This window comes from Sminthopsis crassicaudata, chromosome 1 (genome assembly GCF_048593235.1).
Source record: "Sminthopsis crassicaudata isolate SCR6 chromosome 1, ASM4859323v1, whole genome shotgun sequence".
Classification (NCBI taxonomy): Eukaryota; Metazoa; Chordata; class Mammalia; order Dasyuromorphia; family Dasyuridae; genus Sminthopsis; species Sminthopsis crassicaudata.
The window spans coordinates 522,998,355-523,024,086 of NC_133617.1; positions in this window are offsets into that span (position 1 = coordinate 522,998,355).

Sequence of the window (25,732 nt, forward strand, 5' to 3'; positions counted from 1 at the left end):
AGTAATTTATTATTCTGAGTTTTTTAAATACTGTGACATTGGATTCAATTGTTTTCTTCATTATCTACTTAATTTATCTTGTGCATATTTTGTAAATATTGATTCTGTATATAATTGTGTGTATATGTTGTCTCTCCTAATAGAATGTAAGTTCATTAAGAAAAGAGATTATTGAATATTTTATTATATTCCTAGAGTAAAGTATAGTGCTTGACACATGGTAGGTACATAATAAATGCCTATTTATTGATTGATAGAGAATGATGAGGAAATATATTAAAAATGTTGTGTATTTTAGAAACAATCATTAAGGGAAAAATATATCCCTAGTACTATTCATTAATAATTTTTTTCAAAAAAGGATTAATGAATTGAATGTGCAGTTTATAATTTTAAAATAAATAAATAAACACAAAAGAGGAAATTTTGAGTTGTAAAAAAACTGGAAACATTAAAATAGAAAAGAATTATAAAACTTATTAGCAAAACAAAGGTTTGAAAACATTAACAAAATCAATAAAGCTTTAGAAAACCTAAATAAAATGAAAGAGGAAAACAAATCTTATAAAATAAAAAATGAATGGTGTGAAACCACAATAAACGAGAAACAAAAAGAATATCAAAACCTGCTTTTGCTTCCTAGAAAAACTGAATTTTAAAGAAATGTATAAAATTAGAAGTATAATAATATAGTTTACATATTCTAATAACAGAAAAGCAAACTGAATAAGCCATAAAGAAACACTGAAAGATTGGGAAAGGGACCCTGTCCCAAGGGATTTACTCATAAATTCTCTGAAGTAATTAAAAATTAATACTTTATGCTATACAAATTATTGTCAAAATTTTAAGAAATTCTATCAGTTTTTTTTTTATTGCTCTTACCTATATATGAAACTTTTGTTCATCTGTAGTATGAGACTTTCTTATATATGTGTGTGTGTGTGTGTGTGTGTGTGTGTATTAACAGCATTAACAATTGCCAAACCTTTTGTTCTAATTTTTCCCCTCCTCCCCCACCCCAGACAGCAGGTTGACCAATACCAATACATGTTAAATATGCTAAAGTATAAATTAAATACAATATATGTATACATGTCCAAACAGTTGTTTTGCTGTAAAAAAAAAAGAATCGGACTATGAAATAGTGTACAATTAGCCTGTGAAGGAAATCAGAAATGCAGGCGGACAAAAATAGAGGGATTGGGAATTTTATGTAGTGGTTCATAGTCATCTCCCAGCGTTCTTTCATTGGGTGTGGCTGGTTCTCTTCATTATTGAACAAATGGAATTGATTTGGTTCATTGTTGAAGATGGCCACATCCATCAGAATTGATCATCATGTAGTATTGTTGTTGAAGCATATAATGATTGTAGTATGAGACTTTCATTCAGCTTTAACTTTTGATCTTTTAGGCATTTTTATATTTCTTATAGCCTTCCTCTAGATTCATCTCATCCTGCTCCTTAGTTTTTCACCTCCTCACTTTGTATACCTGAGCAATATCCCAAGACTGGACATTCTCGATCTCTTCATTTTCAAAGGTATAAGATTGGCCAACCCTTTTCGATAATAAAATCTAGTAAATGCTCAGTACTGTTCTAATCACCTTTCCATTGAGGAGGTGTAGAGGTAGAATCCTACCCTTCTCTCACTTGCGGCTTTTCCAAGTGTTTTAAGCCTTTTGCTATTTGAATCTGCCATTCCTCTCCCTTCCATTCACTATCCATTTCCTGCATCTGACTGACTAAAATCAATGGATGGTATTTCTTGTGGTGTGGGAAGCTGGGTTAGTTTGAATAACTACAATGTGAGGTTCTGGACAGAGAGACTCATAGCTGGGTCACATTACTGTCTGAAGCTACTTGTGTTTAAGATACCTGTTGGACACCAAGGATTTGAAAGTAAAAGTTGAATAGCAACTTTAAATATTTAATTCTATGATGTTATTTCATGAGGCTTTTCTTTCTTTGTGGCATGTTTGTCTTATGCCATGTAGATTCAATTTTAATTTCCCTATAATATATATTTAATCCTTTTTTTCTAAATTTTGATGCAGCAGAAACAATTACTCTGCTATGTTGCCAATTGCTCCTTGCTATCTTCAAACAAGACTATCTGCTCTCATATTTTCATCCCCATGGCAAACTCCCAATTTGACCCAATCACAGCTTGGTAGGAGAATTGTTGGTTATTGTGCTTGCATCTAGGCATCCACCTCACTTCTAAGCTATCTCCAACCTCTCTTCCCCTTTCTAGTTTGCTTTTATGTCTTTTCCCCACTAAAATGTAAGCTACTTCAAGGAAGTAACTGTCTTGCTCTCTTGAATTTGTGTACCAAATTGTGCACCAAATATTTAACAGTAAATACTTAATAAAATACTCATTTATTCTATCTACCTATCTATTTATTAATCATTTCTCATTAATAGAGTGACTCCTTTCAAAGGCTGAGCATAAAATTTTAAAGGTCCCATCAAGTTTAAAGGGTTTCAAATGTAAAACTTTTAAAGGAATTGATTTGTGGAAACATAAAGAGAAGGTCTTTAACTGGTTTATAAGACAATAATCTCCAAAACAGGGCACACACTACCCAATGAATGCAGAAGACAATTTCCTATATAAGAGAAAATATTAAACAACTATTTATATTTATTTTAATGCAACAATGAGAAAAATATAAACTATTAATATGTAATATAGATTGACATTAATTGCACTTTATGTCAGTTATAAGAAAGAGTGGGAATTATATAGTATGATATACTCTAAAACTTGACTATGTTGATGATGGCACCTTCATGAATTCATTTATTTCTAGTATATTGTGATAAATTGTAGTTTTCCCAGAACATTGCTATTACTTTGTATACAATACATTTCACTTTTCTGAGTTCATGGAAGACTTTCCAGGGTTTTTTTTTTTTTTAATTTTTTTTTCTGCTCATCATTTCCTGTAAAACAATAAGATTTCATCACAAACATATACCACAGTTTATTGAACCATTCTCCAATTGATGGGCATCCCTTCACTTTCTAATTTTTATAATTTGATTCTGTCCTTTCTGTGTTTGAAACATGAAGTCTTATCAGAGAAACTAGCTTCAAAATTATCATTTATGATTACTATTATTAACTGTAGTTCCCCTCCCCTCCCACTTATTGTCTCTCTTTCTCCTTTCACCTCTCCCTCTTCAAATGTGTTTTGGTGCTGATCATTCCCTTCCTCAATATGCTTTCTCTTTTATCCCCCTGCCTTCCCATATCCCATTCCCCTTCTATTTTCCTACAAGTTAAAATACATTTCTATATCCCTATGTATGTTAGTTCTTCTTTGAGCCAATTGTGATGAGATTAAGGTTACCACTCACTCTCCCACTTACTCCCCTCTTCCCCTACACTGTAAAAGCTTTTTTTTGTCTCCTTTTTATGGCAGATAATTTGCACCATTCTACTTCTCCCTTTCCTTTCTCCCAGTATCTTCTTCTCTCACTTCTTAATTTCATCATTTTTTTGAAAAAATATTATCATTTCATATTCAACTCACACCTGTGCCCTCTGTGTACATAGTATTTTAAAATGAGTGTCATGGTTTTAGAAGTGCAGGTAATTTTTGGGGGGTGCTATATATCTTTCTGAACTATCTGATTCAGCTAAAATTGCCATTAGAATCAACATATAAACAAGCTGATATTAGGAACAGACCTTTGAACAGAAAATTTTAAAACAAGATTTCAAAAAGTAATGAAAGCTATTCAAGTTGTTCAGTCTTTGCTCTTACAAAAAATATTTGTACTATTATTAGGTTTATGAGAGCAAATGGGTTTTGTACTATTAATAAGTAAAATAATATAAACTATCTTAGAAATATTTCATCTCTGTCCATCTTTTTAAAAATCTAATTTTATTTTATAATGTGCATCATATATTAGTACAGTATTACACATATAAGGATGCAATTTATAAATATATGTACATTGATGTATGCTTTTCCCTGCTTTGGCTTTTTTGGTTTGTTTCATTTCTCTCTTTTTTTTACTAGTAGCTTCACATGTTCAAAGAAATTTGGAAACCAAAGATTTAAGATCAAATCTAAATATATTTAGAAATATATAGCCAACACATGGTTATTAGTTTTTCCACCACAGTAACATATGAAGACCATCTATTTCATCATGGAGAGGTTCTCTTTTTCTTATAGCTGGAAGAAAAAAGATCCACATTGATGTAATAATATAAAGTGTAAATATTTCAGTGTTATCTGAACTAACAGCGGTTTTAACAGTTTTAGAATACATGTATACAAACATACAGGCATGCACACACACATATATGTCATGAAAGATGAAACCTACTTGCCAATTATAGTCACAATACATTTTTGTATTTCTGTCTTTATGCTGTCTTTCTTTTAACATTGTAGAAATCTTAGATATCATTTCCCTGATGATCTGCATAATACCATAGGTACTTTATTACTTAATAAAGGTATTTACATTTTAAGTTGATGAGAAATATACTGCAGCTTTGCTCTGAGATGAAAATTCCATAGTCCCTAAGTTAAAAGAATTCTTAGCCCTTTGATTTATGACTTGAAAGAAATTTTTTCACTTCCTCCAAATGTCAGTCAGCCTGACCCTTTCATGTTTACACTTTATGTATCATTTATTAAAAATAAAAGTACCAAGAGAGACAGGGATTCTGCATAAATGAGATTTAGGAGTATGATGAAAAAAATTATATTTATCAAAGTTTATTTCAGAAGAAATATTTTACTGCTCAGTATAGTAGAATTGGTGTTGGTAGAAATATTTATTACTTGCATTTTATTTTCATTTAAAGTAGAGACAGGTGCATTTTATGGACATACGGGTGATGATTTTTCCCTAACCTAATCAAATTAATAGATTGGAAGTAGGGTAATTTAATTGTGGACTGATTAATATATTTATTTTAAAATATTTTGATTACTTTTTAAAATAAATATGTTCATTAAAGTAATATTAAAATTGTCCTTTTGTGCATAGTTCCAAATTGCTTTCCAGAATAGTTGAATCAGTTACATGTCTGAGAAGAGCAAAATCATTCACAGTTGATCACTATAGAATATTTCCATTACTGTGTATAATGTTCTCCTGGTCCTGCTCATATTAATCTGCCTCAGTTCATATAGGTATTTCCAGATGTTTTCCTGAAACCATATTACTCATCATTTCTTGTATCATAATAGTATCCCTTCACAGACCTATGCCATAATTTGTTCAATCATTTCTCAGTTGATGGACAACCCACCAATTGTCAATTCTTAGCTACCACAAAAAGAGCTATTATACTTTTTGTATATACAAGTCCTCTTTCCTTTTTTTTAATCTTTGTGGGCTATAGATTAGGTACTAATATTGCTGGGTCAAATGGTATGAACAGTTTAATACCCCTTTGGACATAGTTACAAATTGCTCTTCACAATTTCACCAACAATACATTAGTGTTTGTTTTCAGATTTGTCTTTTTTTCTGTCCTGTTACTAATCTGATAGATTTGAGGTAACTCCTCAGTGTTGTTGGTTTTTTTTTTTTATTCTGATTTATCTAATCATTAGTGATTTAAAACATTTTATGAGGCTATATATTTGATTTGATTTCCTTCTTCTGAAAATCTGTTCATATCTTTTGATCATTTAATAATTAGGTAATGACTTGTATTCTTATAAATTTGTTGTGATATGGGAGCCATCTGCCAGTGGCTGTTCGAGGTCTAACTCAGACCTGTAAAATGGTTCTCTTTTGTGTGAGAGGATGATGATGATGATGATGATGATGATGATGATGATGATGATGATGATGATGATGACAATGATGATGATGATACAAGGAGAATGAGAGGCAGCTGCATTCTCTGACCTCTCCACTGAAAGGCAGTTGAATTGTCTGACCTCTCTTCTCTTCCCTCTTGCCTCCAATTTATTTCATTCCCAATCCACAAAGAACATCTGCATCAGCAAAGGCTGCTTTGCAACTCCTTCAAGTGTTATGATTCACAGCTGTGGAGGCTCTCAAAGAATTGACTTGCCCCTTCACCCAGGCATGGTACTTAACATAAACTTGTTTCAGTCCTCTATATACTTGAAAAATAAGACTCTTGTTAAGAGACATTTAATTTAATGTAATCAAAATTATCCATTTTATATTTCACAATGCTCTTAATCTCTTGTTTGGTCATAAATTCTTCTCTTATACATACATCCCATCATAGTCGTTTCATACTTATGTTCCTTCCCTCCCTCCACATTTCTCTCTCTCCCTCTCTCTCTCTCTCTCTCCCTCCCTCTCTCCCCCTCTCTCTCTCTCTCTCTCTCTCTCTCTTCTCTCTCTCTCTCCTCTCTCTCTCTCTCACTTTCTCCCTCTCTCTTTATATATCTATATCTATATACATGTATGTATGTGTGTATGCATGCACACTTTTAACTGCCTTAATAATGATAAAGTTCTCAGGAGTTACAAGTATTGACCTATATAAAAATGTTATTGAATCCCTTATGGTTTCTCTTTCTTGTTTGTTTTTTTATGCTTCTCTTGATTCCTGTATGTGAAAGTCAAATTTTCTATTCAGGTCTCATCTTTTTATTAAGAATCCTTTAAAATCCTTTATTTCATTAAATATCATTTATTTCTCCAGAAGATTTATACTTCTTGGTAGGTTATTCTTGGCTGAAATCCTGGCTTCTTCATCCTCTAAATATCATAAACCAAGCCCTCAGCATGCTTGATGTAAAAGTTCCCAGATCTTATGTTATCCTGAGGTTGGCTCCATGATAGCTGAAATGATTCTTTCTAGCTGTTTGGAATGTATTCATTTTGACCTGGGACCTCTAGAATATGGGTATAATTTTCCTGAGATTTTTCATTTCCACATCTTTTCCAGGAAGTGATGGTGGATTCTTTCACTTTCTATTATATGCACTGGTTCTACAATACCAAGACAAGTTTACTTGATAATTTCTTGGAATTTGATTTCTAGGATCTTTTTTATCATGACATTCAAAAATCCAATAATTTTTAAATTATATGTCCTATATTTCTTTTCTAGATCAGGTTTTTAATGCAATGTTTCACATTTTCTACTATTTTTCTATAATCTTTTAACTTTGTTTTTTGGATGTCTAATGGAGTCATTATCCAATTCTATTTTTTTTTATTTCATTAATTGTTTCTGGATGCTTCATGGATTCAATTCTAATTTTTAATGAATTATTTCTTCACTGAACTTTTGTTCCCCTTTTCTATTTGGCCAATTCTACTTTTTTAAGGGATTCTTTTCTTTGGTCACTGTAGTACCTCTTTTTTCCATTTGGTCAATTTTACTTTTCAATAAGTTTTTCTCTTGAGTGGATAGTTGTATCTCTTTTGTCATTTGATCTCTTTTGTTTTTAAAGTATTGTTTTCTTTGATATTTTATGCCTCTTTTAACTAGTTATTGAGATTTTTTTTCATGAATTTCTTGTATCACTCATTTTTTCCCATTTTTTCATCTATGGAAATGGATTTTTAAAATCCATTCAGGCTCTTCCAGGAATTCTTTTGGAGCCTGAGACCGACCAATTAATTTCTTTTGAAATTGTGCATGTAGCAATTTTTAAAAAATTCTGTCTGGCATTTTGCATGATGTACTCTTTCTATAAGTTAAATAAATCAGATAACAATATGCCACGATGCCCTACTCGTTTTCCAATCCTAAATTAATCAATTGTTGCACAATCAGATCTCAGTATTGCTTCTTGGACAAAAAAAAAAAAAAAAAAAAAACAACAAACACAGTTCTCAGGAGAAAAATTAGATTATGTAGTACCCATATCTCTTTGAGGATTTTCTTGTGATCCACACAAAATCTGTAATATATTCAATGAAGTAGAATATTTAGTCATTTTTACCAGGGAGTAATGTCTCAAACTTCAGATTTTTCATGTTGTTCTTTTCAGAGCTTGTCCTTGTGATCTTTAAGCTTTGGTTCTTCTAAAGTGGCATGATATAAAATGAGAAGTGGTCACTACTCTCCTGGGCTGTGCTCTGGTCTATAAGCAACATAAACACTGTTTTCTAGGATAGAAATTTGTGTAGAGCCCCCCGTCCTGCTAGTGCTCTTCCTTAGCCTGAGACGGTGACACAGAAGCATACATGAGCAATTAAACCAAGTCCTGCTTCCAGTGCCAATAAAAGATTCTGTGTAATCTTCTGATCAACTGTCCAGCTTATTAATGTCTGCAAAATGAGAACTCCTGAAGTCACTGTTGTTGATTCAGTATTGCTCAAATCTACTCTGGGCTTGCTGGGTGTGGTGACACCGTCTGAGCTAGACTTAGTTCCAGTCTCTCCTCAGTTAGATAGACAGTCACCTTTCCTGCTTATTTCTAAATTGTTTTGGAATGAAAAGTATTTCACCCTTTCTTTTTGTTTGTTTTACCATTTCAAACATCATTCTGACATTGTTGCTTTTTCTCTCAACATTATATAAAGGGGAATTTGGAAGAGCTCAAGGAGAACTTAGGCAGAAAATAGAAACTACCAAATTCATACCAAAGTATGGTTATTCTTGTTTCTATTTTACAAGTGACAAGTCTGGGGCTTAGAGAGTATAGGTCACTAAGTGAAGTTCACAAAACTAACATGTTATAGAAGGGAACTTAAATCCATGATTTCCATTTTCTGAGACCAATTCTTTTTTCCCACAATAGCATCTTGTCTCACTAATTGAATTATTAATCTTTGTGACTTAACCTCTGGCTTTTTGTTCAATCTTTTATGAGAATAATGTTGTATTAGATTCTTTCTTTTTTGGGGGAATAATTGTTCTTTTTTGCCAGTTAGGAAAAAATCCTGGAAAAGCCACATATAGTCAATTAATATATTATCAAGAGAATTTTTTTCATGTCTTTGTCATTTACTGAGGGATATGACAGTGAAACACTGCAAAGACAAAAAGCTGACATTTGTATATTGTTTACTGAAGGGTATGTGATGGAAATTCAGCCTAGAAATTTTTTTTAAGAATGGTACGTGATACTATTTCTATTAAACTCTAAAGATTATTTAATAAGCAGGCTGTCTTCTTGAACCCAATAGAAAAATAAGGTAAAATCTTTTGTGTCTGAATATATGTATGTTTAAATTATAGCGGGAAACAAGAGATTTTGTAGTTCGTATTATAAAAAGAATTAATTAATATTTTTCCAAAAATATAATCATGGGAAATTTTAGTTGATATATTAAATTACATAAAAATTTTAAAAGTTCTGTCAATCAATCAATTAAAATTGATGAAACAGCAACTATGAGCAGATAGGTGATACAACTGATAGAGTGACTGACTTGTCTGCAGTCAGGAAGAACTTCAACTTCAAATTCAAATTCAACCTTAGGTATGTACTATCTGTGTGACCTTTAACAGAAGTCATTAAACTTCTGATTGCCTCAGTTTAATCATCTATAAAATGAAGATATTAATAACACCAACTTTTTAGGATTGTATAAGAGTCAAATGAGATAATACATGTAAAATGCATACTACAATGACTAGTATATAGTTAAGCATTACATAAATGTTAGTTATTACTACCATGTGTCAGACACTAACATTTATGAAATGTTTACTATGTATAGAGCTACAAACCAAAAGGATGAAATAATACCTACCTATAAACATATAATTATATAAAGAATAAATAAAATGTTAAAAACAAGTTAAAAAGAAGGTATAAACAGTTGGAGGTAGAGGTAAGGAAAATGTTCATGTAAAAAGTGGTGCTTGAACTACATTTTGAAGGAATAGAGAAATTCTATGAGGTAGAAGTGAGAAGAAAATGCATTCCAGTAATGGGAGACAGCCAGAGTAAAGGCAAAGAGTCAAGAGAGGGAATATCATTTGTTAGTAACAGTGAAAAAGTCAATTTAGCTGGATCACAGTGTGTGAGGGGGAATCTCATCAAATAAGTCTAGAAACAAGTTGAGATCAGTTTTTAAAGGCTTTAAAAGCTAAACAGAGGAGTATGTATTTTATTTAAGTGGCAATGGGGAGCCATTAGAGTAAGGAATACCATGGTCAGATTTAGACTTAAGGAAAATCACTTTGACAACAGCATATAGGGATGGGATGATATTTGAGTTAGAGAAACCAGTTAGAAGATGATCTAGGCAAAAAATCACAAGATTCTGAACTAATATGGTGGTTATAGAAGTTAGTAGTTGTAACTAAGATTGTTCACCTTCATAATCTCAAAAAGGAAAAAAAAAGAAAAAAGAAAAATTGAATAGCATGTCACAGAACAAAAAAGATCTAAGTGCAAAGAACAATTCCTAAGGAAAAACAAGACTGAGATTCTGAAGAAATGAGTAAAAAATAAGAGGTTTTTAACACAATGAATAATTCTTATGAGGCAAAATAATCTCCAGACAAGGAAAAATGCTAAGCTACCACAAGAATAATTAGGAAAAATTGACCAACCATAATAAAACTCATTGTGTGAAATAAAGAACTGTTAGAGAAAAAAAATAGAAAGATCTTGGCTGGGGGGAAGGGAGAGACAGAAAAGATCATTAAGAGATTTGCCTATACAGAACAAAAAGAACACAATGTTAATAAAACACTCTACTATTTATTAGGAGTAGAATGACCTAGATGAAACACAAAAATGCAGCAATGGAAAAGCAAGTCAAATCACATAATAATCTATACAGCTATATAAAACAGGATGGCAGAAAAATTTTAAAGCTTTAAACCAAACTAAATTATTAGTGCACCCTACATATTGACTTGAAGTAATTTAGTTAACAAGACTTTATTAAGGTCTTACAGGGAATCAAGATGTGCTAAACTTATTCAGGGAATACAAAGGCACAAACAGTTCTGCACTTGAGGAGTTCATATGCTAATGAAAGAGAAAACTTATATAAAACAAGGCAAGAACAAAATATGTTCACGACGTAATCTCAGAGAGAAAAGTACCAGAACCTTGGAGAATTGGGAAAGGTTTTCTGTAGAAAATGTAATTTTAACTGAGAATTGAAGGAATCCATAGAACAGAGACATAGAGGTTAAAAGAGATAGCACCCTAGCACAGAAAAAAAAAAACCCAAATTAAAAGCATGTAATTGAGAGATGGAGTGCCATGAGCTAAGAATAGGAAAAGGTTCAGATAAGGAAATTAAAGCCACCTATACTCATATGAAAAATGCTCTAAATCACTACTATTAGAGAAATGCAAATTAAAACAACTAGGAGGTACCATCTCACACCTCTCAGATTGGCTGAGATGACAGAAAAATATAATGATAAATGTTGGAGGGAAAATGGGAAAATTGGACATTAATTCCGTTTTGGTGGAGTTGTGAAATGATCCAACCACTCTGAAGAACAATTTAGAATTATATCCAAAGGGCAATCAAACTGTCCATATTCTTTGATTGAGCAGTGGCACTAATGGGTCTATATCCCAAAGAAATTATAAAGGAAGGGAAATGACCCACATGTGCATTTAAAATGTCTGTAGCCAAAATGTTTGTGGTCACAAAGAATTGGAAAATGAGTACAAGGCCATCAATTGGGGTATGTCTAAAATATTATTGTTCTTTAAAAAAAAAAAAAGGTTTATTTTTCAAAACATATGCATAGTTTTCAACATTCACCGAGGCAAAACTTTGTGTTCCAATTTTTTTTTTGCCCTCCCTTCCTCTCACTCCCTCCAATGTATATTAAACATGTGCACCTCTTCTATGCTTCCACAATTATCATTATGAACAAGAAGAATCAGAGCAAAAAGGGGAAAAAATAGAAAGAAAATAAAATGCAAGTAAAAACAAAACAAACAAAAAAAAAAAAACTGAAAATACTATGTTTTGATCCACATTCAGTCTCCACAGTCCTCACAGCAAGCAGATGGCTCTCTCTGTCACAAGATCTTTGGAACTGAACTGAGTCATCTTGCTGTTGAAAAGAGCCATGTTCATTAGAATCAATGCTCATATAATCTTCTTATTTCTGTGTAGAATGTTCTCTTGGTTCTACTCACTTCACTTAGCATCAGTTCATGTAAGTCTCTCCAGGCCTCTCTGAAATCATCCTGCTGATCATTTCTTAAAGAATAATAATATTCCATAACATTCATTTACCATAACATATTCAGCCATTCTCTAACTGATAGGCATCCACTCAGTTTTCAGTTCCTGCTACAAACATTTTTTTGCACATGTGGGTCCCTTTCCCTCTTTTTATGATCTCTTTGGGATATAAGCCTAGTAGAAACACTGCTGAATCAAAGGATATGTACAATTTGATTGCCCTTTGGACATAGTTCTATATTGCTCTTCAGAAGGGTTGGATTACTTCACAATTTAACCAACATTGTATTAGTGTCCACGTTTTCCCACATTCCCTCCAAAATTATATTTTCCTGTCATTTTAGCCAATCTGAAAGGTAAATATTATTATTCTATAAAAAATGATGAACAAGCTAATTTTGGAAAGGCCTGGAAAGATTTACAAGAATTGATGCTAAACAAAACAAGCAGAACCAAGAATACATTGTACCCAGTAAAAGCAAAATTTTTCAACTCTGACAGACTTGGTTCTTCTCAGTGGTTGTGTTCCAAGCAATCCCAATAAATTTTGGGCAGAAAATGCCATCTACATCCAGAGAGAGAGAATTGTGGAGAGTAAATATAAATCAGTACATGATATGTTCACTTTTTATCCCCTCTTTTTTTCTGTTTCATTTTTCTCTCATGATTTTTCCCTCTTGTTCTGAATTTTCTCTTTCAATATGATTCATAAAGAAATATGTAAAAAAGGGAATGTATAAACAAAAAACAAAAACATATATATGTATATATGTGAAAACATTAATAAAATTATAAAAAAAAGAATAGCAAAATGTCTGTTGTAGTTGAATAATAAAGTATATAGAAGAGAGTCAAATTTAAGAAGACTAGAATGATAGTACAAAACCAGATTGTTAAAAGTATTAAATGTTATACAAGGACTTCCTACTTCATCTTAAAATGTAAAAGTGAACTATTAGAGTCATTCAAGATAATGAAGATTTTGGTCACAACTTTTGAAGATCATCTACTAATTTGTAAAGGAAGTTTCTACACAAGTAATATCAAGTATGAGAAGTAGTGAATTTAAAGAAGTACAGAAGTGAGCCAGATACTTGAGAGTCATTGTTAATAGTGGGGGAAAACTTTAAACTTGATTTCACAATTCTATTATTAACTAGCCATTTGAATTTAGGCAAGTTAATTAATATTTTTATTATCTCACATTATCTTTTTTAAAATATGTTTTACAATAAATTTTTACATCTTTTTTGTTTTAATAACACCTAAATTTTCCCAGTGTCCCTCCTCTTCATCCATCTTAAAAGGCCATTCCAAAATATTTTCTGAAAATAAAAAGAAGGAAGGTGTCAGTAAAACATTTCAATACATCACTCAAAAGGTAACTATATATACAATGCTCCACATTTTTGGACCCCCACCTCCACTACAAAGATAATGAGAGATGTATTTTCCAATATCTCTGATTTGAGACCAAGCTTACTTTTTGTAAAACAAGAATTTTTTTTATTGTACTTTTTTTTTACATTATTGTGCCCTTGAGACAACTATCTTCTTTCTCAGCTCTATAACATTTCATTTTTAAATTTAGGTTGGTGGTCCTAAAACTCCATAAAACACCTTGGTAATTATGTGACTTAACCCCTTCATTTTTAGCTGGAGAATCTGAATCCAAATCAGTGGATTTTTTTTTCTAAAATCTAAAATAGTTGCAGGAAGAAATAGGGTTGAATGGGAGGCTGATGTAGTGCATAACTGTTATATTTAAATCATAGGGGAGGAAAAAGATGACAAAAGAAAAGAGTACAAGATCAAGTAGGGGTGTTTTATTTCTTTTTGTTCATACAGTTGATGCAATGAAAATATTTCCTAGAACTACCAATCTTCTGGAATAAATTTTTACTTTTGTTTCTTCTTTCAGTTTCTACTGCTGTTTTTCTGGGGAATTTGAATATTTATTCTGAGGAATTGGAATAATTGTAATAAAATATTTATAAAAGTAAGACTTTTGACATAAAATAGTTCATCTCCACATTTATATACTTATTATGACAATTTTACAACTAAATAACTGCCAATAATGAAAATGATAATTTTAGCATATTGACCTCTTTTCTAAAGAAGTAATATAAAGTGATATTTCTATCACTCCAGTCCTTGTTTTATAATAACTGTGGCATTTTAATGGCAATTTATCTCTGTAGCACAATGCAAATAGTTTGGTCTTTTCATATTGCTTTATTTATTGTTCCGATATATGTGTGTGTGTGTGTGTGTGTGTGTGTGTGTGTGTGTGTGTGTGCTTGCACTTGCCAATATAAGAGCATCTCTCAAAAAGAAAAGAAAAAAAATCTGCTTAGTCAGCAACATTCTTCTTTATAAAATTAACTATGAAAACCATCAATCTGATACTTTGTAATGCTGTTTTTCTTTACAAAATTATCTGATAAAATCACTTTCTACAATTTGATTTCCCTGTGCTATATTTAGTATATTGTTCCAAAATGTCTATTTCTTAACTCCTTTAAAACAAAGAAAAATGCCCTATTTTTCATATTTGTTTTAAATTGTACAAATGAATGAGAATTAGTCCATACTGTGAACTACTGGGTGCACTGTATGTACAAATTTCATTCACTATCAGGGAACATATTTATGAATTCAAGGTCCTCTTCATAGATATAAATATGAATCTACATATTACCACCTTACTATGACTGTTATTTACTTCATAATATCTTGAAAAATCATGTGCATTAGAATACCAGAGAAAAAATTATGAGATGAATCAATAAGCATTTATGAAGTTTCTACTATGTGCCAGACACTATGGTAAGATGTGGAGGTACAAAAAAAAGGCAAAAGACAGTCCCTGCACCAACTCTAAAGAGAGAGACAAATATTTATAAATCATATATAATTTGTAAATATTTATGCGCATTATAAATATAGTTCATAAATATATATGTAAATTATATGTTTATAAACAAATATTAATAAAAATGCATACATGCTACAGCAGTGGTCTTCAAACTTTTTAAATAGGAGGCCAATTCACTGTCCCTCAGACTGTTGGAGGCCAGACTATAGTAAAAACAAAAGCTCACACTCTGTCTCCACCCCTCAGCCCATTTGCCATAACCCGGAGGGCACATAAACATCCTCAGCGGGCCACATGTGGCCCAAGGGCTGGAGTTTCAGAACCCCTGTGCTATAATATATATATGTTGTATATACATATCTATATCTATATATATATATATGTATGTATGTATCAAATACATATCTATGTAATCTATGTGTAGATAGATAGATAGATAGATATAGATATCTATAGCTATAAAATAAATTGGAGAGAATGAAAAGAGTGAATACATTAGCATTAAGGGGAGATTTAAAAATGCTTTGTGAATTTCTTGTGTATTTTTAACAAGGGAAGCCAGGAGTTGGAGAAAGTGAATTCTAGACACATGGGACAAACAGAAGAAATATTCAGAGTGGAGAGATGGAAGGTTTTATTTGTGGAACAGCAAGGAAGTTAGTGTTACTGGACTACAAAATACCTAAGGGAAGTATGGTTTTAAAAGACGAGAAAGTAGGAGGAAGACAGTGACGGAGAGATGTGAATTCCAAGCAGAGAGGATTTTTTTTTAACTTGATCCTGGTGGTAATCAGGAGTCACTAGATTTTATTGAATAGGAGAAAGTGACACAATCAGATGTGTGTTCACTTTGTTAATAAGGAAAAGATGGACTGCAAGAAAGACAGATTAGCCATTGCAGTAATCCAGGGCTGAAGTGATCTAAATTTCTCATAGAGTTTTGACCAATTCAGAGAAAAAAAGGGGTATAAAATAGAGATATTACATTGATAAAAAAGAAATATAATGTAGTTTTTTGGAATAAACTAGAACAGATAACAATGTACTTGCTCAGATTTCCACTCACAGGAAATATGAATTGAAAATCATAAAATTTAGCTTCTAGTCTAGAATTTGTTATTTACTCACTATATCACCTTGGTCAAGTCACTTATTAATTCTTTATTTAGGAGGATGTTAAGATTCTCCTCTGGGTGACTAAAATAATCTCAAGTCCATTCCAGTTCTAACATTCCATGCTTTCATGATTCAACTCTTTTTTCAATTCAGAAACTGTCATATAAAAATAATAGCAGTGCTAACATTAATTATTTCTACTGGAATATATAAATAAGCAGTGTTCTTTTTGACACAATTAATTTGACTGTTATTATTGCTATAGGTATAACCTTCACTTGAAACCAAAGGATATTTGCTAAGCAACATTTTCCCTTAAAATCTTAATAAAAATAGCAATGTCACTTGTTATAATGCCATTTCAAAAAATAATAGCTGTTAATGGAAAGCATAATTAATAGCACTTTTCTGTGTTCTTTCCATTTTGTCTGTTCCTACTTTCTGATTCTATTGACCTGTGATTCAACTCAAGTTTTAAGCAGTGGATCCTCTTCCCAGAGTTAATGAATGGAATTTGCATTTTGTTTATCATGTGGTTAGAGATATTTTAATTCTAACCCCAGCCCAGCATCCACCATTAGCCCACTTAAATATAAAAATCACTTTGATTGGAAACATGGGGGCAGCTAGATTGGCACAGTGGATAGAACATCAGTCCTGAAATCAGGAGGACCTGAGTTCAAATTTGACCTCAGATGCTTAACACTTCCTTGATACTTCCTGGCTACTTAACACTGGGCAAGTCACTTAACCCCAGTTGTCTCAGAAAAAAAAAAAAGAAAAGAAAAAAACATGACTTTTGATTTACTTTTGGATAATCTCTTCATTTCAAACTGCAAAAAGAAGTTTCCCTCAGTCAAGAGATACAGCTGTACTTGAGTGAGGAAGAACCAACTTTAACTCTTGCCTCTGATGCATACTGGCTGTTTGAGTGTGGGCAAGTTACTAGCAGGCCATAAATTACAGAGCAAATGTGTTCTCCATTCTCTAATCAACTTCCATGGAGATAATTATAATCAGTTAACAGATTTGGATCCTCTTCCTCCTCCTCTTCTCTTCCTCTTTCTCCTCCTCCTCTTTTTCTTCCTCTTCCTCCTCCTTCTCCTTATTTTTTTTACAAATTGCTGCATTGAATTAAAGTCCCCATGATGACATTACTTTTTGATAAAAGGTGCTGTAATTCTGGAGAAACTGAGGAAAGATAGAGATTAGAGAGTTTTTAATATTTTATTTAAAAGAGAGAGATTTATTGGGACCAAATGGATCCATGGTTTAGTCCCAGGGCTGAATGAGACTATTGTCTCCAAGAATCCAGCAAATAATCTGAGTTCTCAATGACATATCTATCTATCTATCTCTCTCTCTCTCTCTCTCTCTATATCTATCTATCTAACTATCTATCTGCATTTGGCTCAGATACAGGGGTAGACAGAGGCAGGGGCAGAGTCAGAGTTCTGAGAGCAGGAATGGGACTATCAATTTGATTCTGACAGGGTGGAGGGAGACATCCCATTCTGGGATGGGGAGAGGCATTCTGATAAGTAGGGAAGGGCTGGGGTCAAGATGTCTAAGATAGAAGGTCTTTCTCCTTATCTAGATCATCATGTTTAGGAGGGAGGGGTGATGTTGCAGTATTGAGCAGAACCATTAGGAACTGAGACAGAACAATTCAGGAAAACCGAGGCAGGACAATTTAGGTAAACTGAGTCAGGACAATAAAATAGAACTGTGGAACAACAGTGCCCTCCATACCCCACTCCTTGCTCTATTGGAATTCAAACTGGTGAGGTTCTAATGCAATCCAATAAAAGGCAGGAAAAAAAAACCTTGAGTTTGCATGTTTTTCTTTTGCATGTTTGTGAAAAATATTCAGGTCACAAAATACAGCTAATTAAGTAATGTAATATATTTGCTGGAAGCATGCTGCATATTTCATTCTTTTTAATGGCTTCCCTTTTTAGACTTTGAAGGAGAAAAATAATTATGTACTATGATCCAGCTGCATGGCAATTATTTATCTTATCTGATTGTTGTAATCTTGTTTTTGGCACTGGACAATAAAACATAGCCAGTACTTGCCATAAAGTGGATTATGCACTATTCAAATTAAAAAAAAAAAACTCCTGAGCAGACATGAGATTATATATCTGATATCTGAAGGTTTTTGAAAAGAATGAAGAGTAACCTTTTAAAGTTTGTCAAGATGATCTAATCCTTTAGTTGGAGACTGTAACAACTACTTGCCAAAGTAACTTCATTCACAAATCTGTCTCTCAAATTCCAATGTGGCAGTCTTGTGTGATAGAAAATACAATGTTCTGGGAACCATAAACCTGAGTGTGAGTCCCAGCTGTATCACTTTTTAGTTGTGTGGCTTGGAGCAAGGATTATAACATCTTTTAGAATCAGTTTCCTCATCTGCAGAATGAGAAGATATGGCCTCAAAAGTCTCTTCCATTTCTAAAAGTGAGTGATTCCATAAAATTTCATTTAAGGAGTGTCATGGCACAAAAAAAAAAAAAAAAAAAAACATTTTGGTTAGCAGGCATGTTTTTCAAAATTTATTTCTGACAGTTACACAGATGAAAGATTTACTTTCTTTTTAGAGCAAAGCATACCAAAGTGTCAGTGAAAATAAAAGGATATTTATGCAGTTATAGACATATATTAGTCATATCAGGGATGGAAACTAGTAAGATTTCAAGAGATTAGGAACAGGAAGTGAAGATGAGGCTTTAAAGACACATTGCTTGTCATGGGGTACATAAAACTGGAAACTAGCATGGAGCTAAAGGAGAGTTTGGGACAAATTCACATAATTAAGCTGTAAAAAAAATAGGGGAGAACATTAGCTTGAACCTTCTTAGGACATAAATGAAAACTACTCAATTTGTTTTTATTGAATAATGAAGGCAGACAACAAGCATTTATTAGTTGCTACTGTATTCAGGCATGGTGCTAAAACATCCCTTCCCTCAAGGAGCTTATTTTAATGGAAAGAAGACAACACATAAAAGGAAATTTAAAGGAAGTAAGAGGAAGTGCCTGAGACTTGGTAACTAACTTCTCCAAGACAATCAGGAAGCAGCTGGAAAGGGAGTGAAGCTTAACCTTACTAGGTTCTTTCCCAAATTGGAAGTCCCAGAATGAATTTACCATTTGGAAAAGGGGTCTGGCATAATAAAAGATATCCTAGAATGAGAAGATCCCAGGTACTGGGAGAAAATCCAGCTTAAGACGATCACGGAGTTATAGTAGTAAAATCTGGGAAACTGAGCAGCAAAACCAAGAAAAGAATACTCAAAGTAGTAGAGTATCAATTATGTCACCTTTTTGTCATTCCTTAAATATCAATGTTGAAAGTGAATGAGATAATTCATAAAAAGGCATACTTAAAACATGTACTATTTGCCAGGTATTGCACTAAACTCTGGGGATAAAGATATCACAGAGACATAGACATATTTAGAAAGAGACAGACAGATAGATACAGACAGAGACTGCCCTCAAGGGACTTTCTGCATGCAAGTGATTGACACTTGCAGCACAAGAAGGATGAAGTCTAAGATGTAAAGGGAACCACAGACAATACCTTTTTCTTTTCTTTTCTTTTTTTATTAAATTTTTATTAATTTATTAATTTTATTAATTTATTAAATTTTATTTGCCAGATATATGCATGGGTAATTTTACAACATTGACAATTGCCAAACCTTTTGTTCTAATTTTTCCCCTCCTTTCTCCCCTCCCCCAGGTGGCAGGTTGACCAATACATGTTCAATATGTTAAAGTATAAATTAAATACAATATATGTATACATGTAAAAACAGTTGTTTTGCTGTAAAAAAAGAATTAGACTTTAAAATAGTGACATATCTTTTTCAAATTCAATGATAGTACTGATGCAAAATGTAAAAAAGGTAAGGGAGTATATAGCATGTGTTAGGTATTGGGGACAAGAGGGAAGTAGTGAATTCTCATCAATTCACTCATTCCCCGGGACAAAGAATGAGGGAAGACAGGAGAGACATAATAGGAAGAGTTGTTTGAAAATTGAATGTTTACCTGAGCATTAATGTTTCTGATTAACCTGTAATATCCTTCTCTAAAATATAATATTCTCTGGAAGCAGGTCTCTTGGTTGGGGTTTCCTTGGGGTCTCTGGAGGCAGCCTTAGTTTCAGTTCAGTGTAATCCCTCCAAATGCAGCCAGGAATTAAAGTCCAAATTCTTTATTGCTCTTTCCAAGTCTTGTTTCCTTCCTTGGGACCGATTAGCTTTCTTAGAGGCCTATCTCTCTCCTTGGTTCCGAGAGCTCCGGCTGCTAGTCCTTTGCCTCTGCCAGCTTCTGCCTCTAGCTCATGCTGAATGAGCTTCTTGTAGGCTTCTCCTTTCTGGTTCTGAGACCTCAACTTTATATGAACCACACTGAGTACACACCAATCATTATATCACTAGTAAACCATTATTTGTTGTAGGATTAAATCACTGGCTCCTCAATTCACTTAGTACCTTGTTTCAAGTTCTGGCCCATAAAATCTCCTCGTAAATCAATCATACTGAGCCATGCTAAATTAGATAATTATGGTCTCTATCAATTCCACTGTCTTAGTACCCTGTAAAAATCCTAACATTAACCCATTTTTTGTTTTAATTTATTCTCTATGTAACTCTCCCTACCTCAGTCTATTCTCTATTATCAATAAATGACCTTTCTAAAAAAATTCTCTATGTAGCATGGAAATGACCACAGTTTAGTATAATTCACAAAATTGGTCAAATTTGGTCAAAAAATTTAGTTTTTAGACATCTTAAAATATTTCCCTTCTAATTTGGGTAATGAGAATGAATATTCACCATTCATTCATTGTTTTGCACATTACAATAGAGATATTTGGTCAGAGCCATTGAAAACAAAAAATAAAGTAATGATACATGGTTAATTTTGCTGCCATAACTCCTTAATCTCTGAAATATAATAATTATACTAGATCAACCTCCCAGAATTGATAACTTCACAGAAGACAGTATTTTAGAGACTAACTTTTTTTGTTTCTCACATTTAAACATAAATATAACTTTCCATGGATAAGACCCCTAGAAGTGTCTTATTTTTGAGATCTTGAAAATGAAAAGGCAGAAAGGCTTGTATGTCATTTTGTTTCTCTGGCAAGAATTTAAAATGGTTCAAGTAATAATTAGTTTAGTGCTCATTGTCATGCACAATTTCATTTTTCACAAGAAGTGATCCTTGCTTGAGTGCAAATTCCATTGATGGGCTGGAACATGAGAATTATCCTTAACTGAAATTGTAATTCTACTACAGAGGGTGACTAAGTGGCATCATAGTACACAGAGTGCCTGTCCTAGAATCAGGAAGAGTTACCATCCTGAGTTAAAATATGGCTGGGCAAGTCACTTTATCCTAATTTTTTCAGTTTCTTCCTCTATAAAATTAGGAAGAGTAGGAAATGTCAAATCACTTAAGTATCTTTATCAAGAAAACCCCAAAAGAGGTCAAGAAGAATAAAATGTGAATGGAGTTCATTTCTCATCAATGTAGATAATCTCTCCCCCTAAACAGATTATAATCCATCTTTGCCTGCTTGTCTTTGGAGGGATGTTGGCTATATCTTCCACAAAGCTTCTAGGGAGGGTCTACAAATAAGGATATAAGAGATGCTGTGGAAATAGAATCAGTATGAGAAATGCAGAAGAGCCTGAACTTGGGAACATAGATGTTGGAGAAATAGTGGTGCCCTAACCAGAAATAAAGAAGCTTGAATAAGGGAAAGCTTGAGCAGAAAATATAGTTTATTTTTGATATGCCAATGTGACATCAAAGTGGTCCAAAAGATAGCTGGGAATGCAGGACTGGGATTCAGAAAAGATGTCAATGATGAACAAACAAATATGGCAGTTATTTGCATATAAATGATAATCAAACCCATAAGAAAAGACTAAGAAAAAGATGTAAAGAGAAGATAAGAAGGACCAGGACAGAACTTCATGCTTAGGGATAGGGAAAGAGGTGGTGATGAAGAATCTTAAAAATGAACAGTCAGAGGAATTAGAATAGAACAGGAGACAATAGTGAGAGTAATATTGTCTAGTTAAGTAAGGGATACTACAAAATGATTCTTTGAATTTTCATTGTGTTGAAGTATGAGAATTGAGAATTGAGAGATCCCTAACAGCAATGGGATCTCCCTGGGTTGTTGGCAGGCTTGCAGAAAGAATTTGCAAACCCCCAAAAATACAGGCATGAGTTTGTGACAAGAATGGGTTTATTTAGGCTAAGAAAACAGCTTTCTTAACAGGCAGATTCTTATTAGGAATTAGCAAAGGTGGATTGACAAATCTCTGATTATATCAGATTTGCCCTAGCCAAGATCTCCAATTGAATGAGATTATTTATTTTAGAGTTTCCTCTAGGATGGTGGGGCCCCTCCCAGAGGCCTGGAGGGTTTGAGACCCAGGACCACTTTCCCCCCCAAAGGAGACACTATTGGTTGATTAAGAATTGAGTTTCCCCAGTTCCTGGGCAAAATGGCAACTTTTCTTCATAACTCAAAATGACCATTAAAATTCTACATGATAGTTGATGTTAATATTATTGTGAGGAATTAGTTCATAGCCAGGTGATTTCTTCTCATCTTTACCTTGACACCCTCTTACTTCAGAAATTCAAGTGGCTATTATTATGTCCCCTAGTCAAATACAAAATCATCTGTTTGGCATTCAAAGCTCCTCATAACCTTTTCTTAGGCATTAGACCTATCCTATCATGTACTCTTTGAACCCTATACTCCTTGCTCTTTCTCTAACAAGGCATTCTATTTTCTTACTCTGGGTATTTTTACTGCATGTTCCCAACCCAACATTTCAAATTATTTTTCTTCCTGGCTTCCTTCAGGCCCCAGCCCAAATCCCTCTGTCTACAGGATGTCTTTCCAGATCTTTCTTAAATCTAGTAACTTCCCTCTGTTCACTATTTTCTGATTATGAAATTTAGTTTCCTAAACTAATTCCTATTTCATAGATAGCTTAGTTGTATATAATTATTTATATGTTGTCTATCTTAGACTATGACCTCCTCCAAGATAAGGGCTGTTATTTGTCCCTCTTTTCATCACTAGCTCATAGTACAGTGCCTTGAACATAGTAGGAACTTAACAAATGCTCATTTAGTAGACAGTCACTGGGTATTTCTTTGGAGTAATGGAATCATGAATGTGGAGGTATTTTAATATAAATTTGGGAACTCTGAAGCAAGCAAATGATCTATCAAGGTTGATTTTCATCAAGTATAGATGGGTTAGAGCTAGTATACACACCCAATACACACTCTTTGCACAACAATAAGCACCAGTGTCATCACTTACCAAAATAATCCTGTACACCATGTCACAGGGTTTTTCAGAAAATCTTGATCTCTAATATTTTAGAACTAAGAAACTACAAATTGGGGAAAAGTGAATTGAAATGTTATTTTTCTTAACTATAGTTTATTTTTAAGTCATTGTTGAATACCAAAACAAATGGTAATATAAATCTTAAATATATAGATATATATTTCAAATACAGGTCTTCATATTCTTTTATTTTTACTATTGAAGTTATTCCCTGTACGGATTTAGGTACTTAGGAAGGTAGATTCATTCTTATAGGCCACTAGGGCATTGCTTAGTTCATTACCTCTGTAATATGCTAAATATCTTAAATATGAAAGTCCCAGAGAACACAATGGCAATAAAACTGTCTGATTCACTATTTTGGAGACAAGGAAGATAAGAAAATTATTACAATACATCATAGCAAGGATTTTTATAAAGGTCATAGGAATGGAAAACAAGCTTTATATGCATATGCAAGTAGCAGTTATAAATATCTATATGTGACATGAAAATCATTTAAAGTAAAGCAACAATTTTCGGAAGCAAAATGGTGAGACAAGAGGAGTGCAATATTTAGAATGTAAGAGTCATGATGGTAAGATGGCAAGGTTTAGATGATAAGGACATGTGTGACTTCCAAAACAGAATTTTCAGACTACATTTTGAAACTTTTCCATATTTCAAACAGACTATTATTGATGAAATCTATTTGTAATATTACTTTTTTTCTACATTTAGTTAATTAATCAATCACTTCCCCAATGTGCAATGATCACAGTAACATGTAGCTCTTGGACATAAAGGTAGTTCTTTGTCCCCTGAGGCATCTAGGAGATATAGTAAATAAAAGAAAGGCCCTAGATTAAAGAAGTCCAAGATCAAACCTAACCTTGGACATTTACCTATCTCTGTGAACATAGGCAAGTCACTTAACCTCAGTTTGCTTCAATTTCCTCAACTGCAAAAGAGGGATAATGACAGCTTTTACATCACAGAATGGTTTTAAGGATTAAATAAGATGATAATTGTACAACAATAATTTTATGATAATAAAAGCATTTAGAATAGCATTTGGCATATAGCAGGTGGCTAATAAACACCTGTTTCCTTCCTTCTTTTCCCCTAATACTAACAGTATAGTGCATTTAAAATGCTTTAAGATGTATAGGAGTTCTAAAGTATTTGTGTTTATTATGATTGTTGTTATAGTCATATCACAATTATCGGCTATAGATGTACTAAATGTTGGAGAGCAAAGACTCAATGCACATATAGTGAAGAACTAGGGGTAGCTAATGTTATCAATCTTTCGGTCCATTTATGTTTTTCTTTTTTTCCAGAAGCACTTTGTGATCCAATTACTCAACCACCCTTGGTTGAAAACAGTTTACTATTACTACAAGAATGGCATTTCTCTCAGGAAAGAAGGAAGAAGAAAAGAAAGAAGAAAGAAGGAAAAAAATAAAGAGAAGGGAAGGGAGAAAGAAAAAAAAATAAAGGAAGAGAGAAAAGAAAAGAAAAAAGAGATAGTGATTATTCAAGATATCTTTTTTTAGTCTTCACTTAAATGTGTATTGTTTGCTTATATTTCTTACATAAATGTCTGGTTTTGTTATGGACTATAAAGACAGTATTTAATATTTTGCAAGTTTTTTTCATATTTATAAATACTTCTGCCCTTTCATATGGTCTATTTTGTAAATAGAATTTTTAAAAAAAACATCTGTATTGTTGAATGTCATCTATCAGAAAATGCTATGTCTTTCAAACCTTACTTTTTTCCAACAATCTGGTAAACCTTATGTTTTCCTTTTAGTTTATTTTGTGTTAGATTTATCCACTTTTGTGAAAAGAAAACTAAAGTATCCTATGATTATTTTATTATCTGAAACTTTCCATAATACATTTAGTAAGCTTTCTTTTTTATGAATGCAGATATTATTGCAAATAGTTCATATGCCCTTTAATAATTATTTTCTTATGTTAACAATAATTTTCTATCATGCTTTAACATACTATACAGTTTTTTCTTTTTTCCCCTTGGACTAGAATTTTTGTTGTCATTTGGTTTGATTTCAACTCATTTTTACAAAACAGGATTCACAATAGATTTTTCCCAAGTTTCCATATTTATTCTTTATAGTTAAATAAGTCTCACTTGTAAACAACTGATGATGCTGCCTAAAAGGTTTCAAAATCTTTAAGATGGAAAGGTAAAACACAAGGAAAAG